The sequence below is a fragment of the Carcharodon carcharias genome (assembly GCF_017639515.1).
Source record: "Carcharodon carcharias isolate sCarCar2 chromosome 27 unlocalized genomic scaffold, sCarCar2.pri SUPER_27_unloc_1, whole genome shotgun sequence".
NCBI classification, from domain to species: Eukaryota; Metazoa; Chordata; class Chondrichthyes; order Lamniformes; family Lamnidae; genus Carcharodon; species Carcharodon carcharias.
The window spans coordinates 3,876,806-3,885,504 of NW_024470624.1; the positions used below are offsets into that span (position 1 = coordinate 3,876,806).

The 8,699-nt window shown below is 45.0% G+C and overlaps 1 long non-coding RNA gene across 1 annotated transcript; it reads left to right on the forward strand.

The window, feature by feature from the left end:
- Window positions 1-482: 482 nt before the first annotated feature.
- On the forward strand, window positions 483-8,185 carry LOC121273787. The gene is made up of 3 exons (XR_005942077.1): window positions 483-705; window positions 7,679-7,810; window positions 7,905-8,185. It is a non-coding gene; the product is annotated as an uncharacterized LOC121273787 (long non-coding RNA).
- Window positions 8,186-8,699: the final 514 nt, after the last annotated feature.

Below are 8,699 nucleotides of genomic sequence, written 5' to 3' on the forward strand. Positions count from 1 at the left end.
ACAGTGCAAAGGGATTCACGTTATCGACATAGATCATGTTACATTCTGAGGTGCTTCAGTACAATTGTGATACATGTCGTATTCACTGCATACATTCAATGTGAGTCATACAACCCAAGGGGTCTATATAATTCCCAGCCCTTTGGTGCACTATGGCTGAAAGGTCTTTGACTGTGACCTTTCCCTATTGTGCCTTTGCAGTGGCTGCCCCAAACTTTAGTGCGTCCCTCAGCACCTAGTCCTGGACCTTGGAATGTGCCAGTCTGCAACACTCAGTCAAGGACAACTCTTCAGGCAGACACAAACACCCTAATTAATCCTGCGATCCTCCTCCTGATTTTTCCCTAATTCTCCTCCCCTGAAGGGGGCATCACAATCAACTCCAGTGATCACCCACATGTACTTTGTGTCAGGGCGGGGTCACTGAGGCCCCCACCCCCACTTTCCAGGGCTGCGCATGTCTAAGGGAGAGGGGAGGATGCGCATGTGCGGAGACTGGCTTTTCCCATTGGCTAACCGCGCATCCGTCACGTGGGTCAAAGGGTCTCCCTCCCCCGCGAAGGCTTCCGCTGCCGAGGGATAGACCAATGGAAATACCTGGAGGACCGGAAGGACTCTGGTCCTCCAGCCACTCAGAGCGCGGGCATTGTGTTAATGAAGCTTGCGCTTCACACAGACTAAAACTTCCTCCTGTGTCCAACATCTGTGAGTAAAACACTTTCTTTTCTCCCCCTTTCCATTTCTTTTCTCATCCTGGGGTGGTTTCCCCTGGAGATGGCTGACATTTAAAGGGACAGTAAATTAATATAGGACAGAGATATGTCCTGTGCTGTTATATGGTACACATTAAATATATTATTTCTGGTTAGGAATAGAATCCATTTATTATTATTTCTACCTTTTTAATATAGTACTGTGTATATTTCCAGTCATTTCCAGCAGCAGCAGCTCACCACCACCTTCTCAAGGGCAATTAGGGATGGGCAATAAGTTCTGGACTCGCCAGTGATGACCACATCCCATGAATGAATATGAGTCATTGCAGTACAGAAGGAGTCCATTCAGCAACTGGAGTCCATGCCGACTCTCTGTAGAGCAATCCACTCAGTGCCATTCCTCCTCTATATCCCTGTTCCTCTGTAAGTTTATTTCCTTCAACTGCCCATCCAATTCCATTTTCAAATTCATGATCTTCTCCACTTCCATCACCCTAGTAGGCAGCGCGTTCCAGGTCAAGACCGCTCAGTGCCTAATAAAAGGTCTTGCTCACATCCACCCTCTTTCTCAAATTGATTTATATTAAACACTGTATATTACACATTTTAGTCCACTAAATAAAGATGTAGCCAAGCAAGCTGCATGAAGATTTTCAGGTCTTTGTATCCAGGAGAGGAAATGGTGTGCATCAATCTGATGATCAGCATGAATTGGCACCTTCAGGAGAATTGGAAGGTTGTATTTTACGTCCAGCAGAGTGAGAATGGAGAGAGAGTGTGTGGAACGGGAGAGGAAAGAATGTTCCATAACAAGTGGAATTGTCTGTTTTGAATTTTGACCCTGTCCTGACAGTAATGACTTTTGTAAACACCTTTTACAGAATATTAGAAGGGAAGGATTTTCAGACAAAAATTTCAAACCAAACATCATGTCAAGACCTGACAGTCATTTCATTCATTGGGACCAGAATATTGTCGGCATTTGAATCTACCATTTGAAATCTTTGTCTCTTCTGTCTGCTTCAAAAGATTTTAAACATCAGTGTGACTGGAAAAGCACTGTGAGACACAAACCCAAGTGAGAGTGTTGCAGTGCACTGACTGTGGAAAACGCTTTGACCAGTTACACAGACTGAAAAATCATTGCACCATCCGTAGTGGTGAGAGACTCTACACGTGTTGTGTGTGTTCGAGGCTTTAACTAATTGTCCCACCTGCAGAGACCCAAGGACATCAGCACCATGGAGAAACTGTGGAAATGTGGGGACTGTGGGAAGGGATTCAGATCCCCATCTAAACTGGAAACCCATCGACGCAGTCACACTGGGGAGAGGCCATTCATCTGCTCCAAGTGTGGGAAAGGATTCATTCAGAGAGAGGCCGTACATGTGCTCTGTGTTTGGGAAAGGATTTACTCAGTCATCCCATCTGCAGACACACCAGCAAGTTCACACCAGGGAGAGACCATTCCCCTGCTCTGAGTGTGGAAAGGGATTCACTCGGTTATCCCACCTGTTGACACACCAATGAGTTCACACCGGGGAGAGGCCATTCACCTGCTTTGAGTGTGGGAAGGCATCCAGTGATTCATCCAACTTATTGGCACACCACCGAGTTCACAGTGGAGAGAGGCCATTCACCTGCACCGTGTGAGGACAGCTATTCACTCAGTCATCCAGCCTGCTGAGACACCATGCCAGTCACAGCAATGAGAGACGCTTTAAATGCTCTGACTGTAGGTGTGGCTTCAAAAGTGCTGTGGTTCTGATGGCCCACCAGTGCATTCACACTGAGGAGAGACCGTTCAGCTGCTCTCTCTGCACAAGGAGCTTTGGAACGTCATCCAGCCTTCAGACACACCAGCGAGTTCACACTGGAGAGAGACCATTCACCTGCTCTGAGTGTGGGAAGGGATTCAGTGATTCATCCAACATGCAGAAACACCAGCGAGTTCATAACTCATTACAGGGATTGAATTCTGCTGTTATTGTTGCTGTTAATCACATCCAGGACTGAACTATGTTCATTATGACAGTTGGTGAAGTGGGAGGGTCGGAGGGTTTCTTTCTGCTGGACTGGTCGGTCTCAAGACTTTGTTTCCAGTGGCTGATGCTCTTTGAACCTCATCAAGAGAGAGCTGATGAGCAGAACTGATCAAGTCCATTTCTTTTATCCTGGAAAGTAAATAGTGTTTTTCCAACACAACAGATAGATCTAATATAAATATATTTGTCTCTGTTCCATTGAGTCTACAGCACAGGGCCAGGCCAGTTGGCTTAATTGGTCTTTGTCAGTATTTATGCTCCACATGAGCCTCCACCCACCAGTCCTCATCTTTCCCCCATCAGCATATCCTTCTATTCCTTTCTCCCTTGTGTATCTATCTAGCTTCCCCTTAAATGTATTCATGCTATTCACCTCAACCACTCGCTGTGGTAGCGAGTTCCACATTCTCACCACTCGCTGGGTAAAGAGGTTTCTCATGAAATCCCTATTGGATTATTGATCCCCTTCATCATTTTAAAGACTTCCATCAGGTCACCCTTCAGTCTTTTTTCTAGAGAAAAGCCGCCCCATCCTTTCCTGAGGGTTAAATACTCTCAGTTCTGGTATTATTCTTGCGAATCTTTGTTGCCCCTTCTCCAGTGTCTCTATTTCCTTTTTCTAAATGGAGGTCACTAAGTCATTGGGGCAGAGGAGGCCATTCAGTCCATCTTGTCAATGCCAGCTCATGCAGAGCAAACCAGTCAGTCCCATTTCCTCATTCTATCCCTGTTGCCCTGAAAATTTATTTCCCTCAAGTACTCATCCAATTTCCTTTTGAAACCATTCACTGTCTCTGCTTCCACCTCGTAGACAGCAAGTTCCAGGTCATCACCACTCGCTGTGTAAAAACGTTCCTCCTAATTTCCTCCCCATATCATTTCATTTTCATTCTTTCATGGGTGTGGGTGTCACTGGCTGGGCCAACATTTATTGCCCATCCCTAATTGCCCTTGAGAAGGTGGTGTTGAGCTGGCTTCTTGAACCGCTGCAGTCCATGTGGTGTTAGGGAGGGAGTTCCAGGATTTGGCCCAGTGCCAGTGAGGGAACAGTGATGTAGATATATCTCCCGTACAAAACCTGTGTCCCCCTCATCCTTGTACCATCAGCTGATGGGAACAGTTTTCATTGTCCACCTTATCTAAACCTGTCATAATCTTGTACACCTCTATCAAATCTCCCCTCAACCTCTTTTGCTCCAAGGAGAACAACCCCAGCTTCTCCAACCTAACCTTGTGGTTAAAATCCCTCATCCCTGGAACCATTCTCGTAAATCTCCTCTCCATCCTCTCAGGGACCCTCACATCCTTCCTCAAGTGTGGTGACCAGAACTGGACTCAATATTCTAGTTGTGGCCTAACCAGAGCTTTATAAAGGTTCAGCAAAACTTCCCTGCTTTTGTTCTCAATCCCTCTATTTCTGAAGCCCAAGATCCCATTTGCTTTGCTAATTCCTCTCTTACTCAGTCTTGCCACCTTCAATGACCTCTGCACGTGACCCCCCAGGTCCCTCTGTCCCTGCTCACTCTTTAGAACTGTGCCATTAAGTCTATATTTCCTCTCCCTATCCCCACTGCCAAATTACATCACCTCCCACTTCTCTGTATTAAATTCCATCTGCCATTTCAGAAAATGTTAAGGGGAGATTTAAGTGTTAAACTAAACATTCAGAGAAGAGGAGGCACTGCTTTCTTTAATATGTCACCCACAATTGAAGATGATCCCCTTCCTTTCAATGCACACGAGGCCCATAGAGCACAGAAGGAGGCCATTTGGCCCATTGTGCTCCTGCTGGCTCTTTAAAAGAGGTGTCCAATTAATCCCATCACCCTGCAATTTTCTTTTCCTTTCAAGAATCTGTCCCATTCCCTTCTGAAAGATACAGTTGAATTTGCTTCCAGCGCGTTTTCAGGCAGTGAATTCCAAATCACAACAACTCGCTGCGATATTTAAAACAAAAAATTCCTCATCTTGGATGTGGTGTGCTTGGATTTTCAAAATGCGTTTGGAAAGGTGTCAAACAGGAGGTTCACACAAAATAAGCTCTCAATCTCTGTGAATGATTTCAATGAGGGGCTGAGTGTAATGTCTCCAAGTTTGCTGACAATTAAACAAGGACTTGCATTTCTATAGCGTCTTTCATGACCACAGGACGTCCCAAAGTGCTTTACAGCCAATGAAGTACTTTTGAGGCGTAGTCACTGCTGTAATGTATGAAACACAGCAGCCAGTTTACACACAGCAAGATCCCACAAACAGCAATCTGATCATGAGCAGATGATCTGTTTTTAGTGAAGTTGATTGAGGGATGGATGTTGACCAGGACACCAGGATAACTCCCCTGCCCTTCTTTGAAATAGTGGCCGTGGGATCTTTCACATCCACCTGAGAGGGCAGACAGGGCTGGGCAGTTTAATGTCTGATTTGAAAGATGGTTACTCTGACAGTGCAGCACTCCCAGCTCACACTGGGAATGTGGGCTTTGATTTTTGTTGTCAGGTCCCAAGTGTGGGATTTGAACCCACAGCCTCCTGACCCAGAGGTGAGAGTGTTACCCACTGAGCCACGGCTGACACTATGGACAATACATAGTTAGAAATGGAAAGTTACCCTTTGTCTCCAGTGTCTAAATCTCATAATAACAACCCCAGGAGACATAACAAGTGTTTGACTGACAAATGTTGAAGTGTTGGTTCAGAGCCACAAGTTTCCACTTCCCATTTGAGGCTCCAGCTCCTTTCTGTCTCTCTGTTGCTCATGTCAATGACAGCCAGGCGACGGAGCTGAGGGCTGAATTTAGCTGAGAATAACGGGGCCTGCGCCCCAGTTGGGAAACTGCCATGAGCATCACACTGACAGAGAGACAGGAAGGTGCTGGAGGACTGACTGGGAAATGGGCCTCCGACCAATCAGAGCGCAGGAGAGGGTGAACGTGGCTGATGGTGACCTGACCCCCGGGGGTTCAGTGCCCCTGTGTACAAAGCGGGGAGTCACAGGAACAGGTTACAGAGGAGCCTAAGAGAAACCATTTGGGTCCAGAACATTGTGCACATCCTTTTACTCTGGTTGTCTCTGATCCTCAAGTAATTTTCTGCTTTGTTTTAACCATATTTTGTTTCATTAATAAACACTTCTATCAGTAAAAACATTTGATTTTTCTGGACTCTTCATGATTGGATATCTGCACTTTAGGGAAAGTGGGTGTGAGGGGTTGGCAGGCTCTTTAACAGAAAGTGAGTCTTTCTAAGGTAATTGGGAAAGGAGCCAGAGGGGGAGATGAGATTTTATTTTTGACACAGCGACGTTAGAAAATGGGGTTCAGGGAGTCAATTCGCCCTTTATCCCCTTTTCCCAAACTCGGAAATGATTCACAGTGATAACCCTTATTGGTGACAGTGGTTAGATTTTATTCAGTATAAATAAGACCTGACACATGCTCATGTCTGAGCAGTAGTATCAAAGTGCAGCAGCATTACCATTACACTCTGGGTAGAAGCACCATCTCCACGTAAATGCTCCCTGGTCTGCCCCAGATGCCATGGCACTAGTCAATGCAATATGTAAAACCTCTACAAATCTCTGTGCTCGGGAAATCCCTTCTGATACTTTTTTACATCACAAAGTCTATGGAGACTGATTTAACCCAATCATTGCTGAGCTAACATTTGAACGGACCAATTACAACACCTGTCATTGAACCATCTGTACCCGCCCAAGCCACATCAAACTCTCAAACAATTGGCTTCCCACACTCCGTCCCCGGTACAGGGAGTCAGCATTCCCATGCCAAGCAGTGAAAACATGGTGGCCTTGGCACCCAGGTGTCATCTAGGATTCAAGGCACTCTTGTTTTCTCTGTCCTCTGGGAGCTGCTCATCTCCCTGTTCCCACATAGCAAGTCGTCTGTTCTGAGCTCTGCCAGATTTCTGCTGAAGCTTGGCCTCTTTTACACCTTTCGGATCAATAAAACATTTGGTCAATCAAGACCCAAACCACAATTTCCCTTCCTGTCACCTGTCAATCATCCTCACCCCAAGCGTAATCACAACAGGAATAAAAACAGAATCAAGTTAAAAATCAATGCACAGCCAGTCATAGTTTATAATTAAATGTTCTCTAATTAGCAACAAATCCTGAAGTAGGGGTTCCCCCAGGACTCTTACAGTCCACACCTTGAGGGGGCAGAGAACTCTCTCTGACACCTCACTCAATTTCATTCCATTATTTTCCAGTTCTGTCCTGGCCCCACCTGGGGTAACATCTACTTGATCTTTTCTTCCCCTGAAGGAGCGCTGTGAACGCTAGGTTACTAGTACATAAGGATCTATGCTCCAAGCAGCATATCAAGCATGGATGTAAAAGATTCTCCAGCTCTCTCCTTACCCCTGACCAACTTGTGGAGAGTTGTCACTCAGTATTATTTCTCCCAAGCCCTTCATTGTCCAAATCCATAATTTTCTCTCACTTTCAGCTTAGTTTTACTCACTTTTCAACCATGACTGGTGTCTTTAATTCTATCCTGACTATTTTAAAGTCAGTTTCTCTCTGGAGCATGTGTCAGTGCCTTGATCACAGGAAAATGTTGTCTCATTCCTCTGGCCACATTAAGCATTTCATGTCATACTGTTTGTCAAGTCACTGTTTATGTTTGGGACTCTTCCACGTATTTCACCATGAATTTCCTTCTATTAGTTGCTTAACATTTAACAAATCACATCTGCACGTACACTGGTACCCCAATAGCATGACAGACATTTTTTGACTTTCGTGTCAATTTATCTAAAGTTCATGGGGCGGTGGAGGTTGGGGTGTGTGTGGGGGCGGTGGGTCTGCCTGAACAGCTTTGCTGATCTCTCTGTCTGCAGTCCCAATATTTCAGGTAGTGGCCAGGATTTCAACTGTGGTTTTCTTTTAAAAAAGGGTTCAGAGGCAAATTATGTAAACATCTCCAAGAGAAAGCTATCGACTTATTCATCTTGTCTACACTTCCCTGAATTTCACTAGAATCTACATGGTTACCAGATTGATCTGTTCCATTCAACTACACCCAAGGTGAGTTATTCCAATTCCTTCACTGCCCAGTGGAATTGTAAACATTCCCATTTTATTCCAGGCATGAACATATCTTGTTTCTTTGTTCTGGCAGGGACTGTTCTCCTTGGAGCAAAGGAGGTTGCGGGGAGATTTGATAGAGGTGGACAAGATTATGACAGGTTTACATCAGCTGGGCAAAGAAAAGCTGTTCCTGCCAAGGACAAGGGAACACAGGTTGAAGGTTTTAAGTGAGAGATGTGGGGGGGATGTGAAGAAGAAGTTTTTTTTACACAGCAAGTGAGAATGACCTGGAACTCGCTGCCTATGAGACGGTGCAATCAGAGATGATGAACGATTTCAAAAGAAAATTGGATGGGCACTTGAAGGCAATAAACTTGCAGGGATACGGGGATATAGAGGGGGAATGGGACTGACTGGATTGCTCTACAGAAAGTCAGCATGGACTCGAGGTACAAAATGGACCTTTTTGAAGTTAACTTTGTAACATTTAACCCATGTTGGTACAGCTGTTCAACAAAACTAATAACTTCTTAAACAAGTATTTGTGACTCGGCCAATGGGAAAAGTGTTCCTCATTTCCCCACAACAAATTGAGCCAATCAGCTTGGAGTCCCTTCTAACTGTGAACTATAACTTGTATCTAAACAGGGTGTCCTGGAACACCTGATGCTCTGACTCCTTCCTGACCTTAACACCAGTTTTATTTTCCTTTAAGCTACATTACTGTATCTGGAACTGAAAGAGCCAGGCAATTGAAGACACTTCATCGTTAAGCTTACACACAGTACAATTTGGTAATATAAGCCTTATTAATTACACAAATGTGTCATCGGGGTGAACTCTAACAGCTAACACTGATAAAGAGGCTGACTCCAGTTATTTTGCA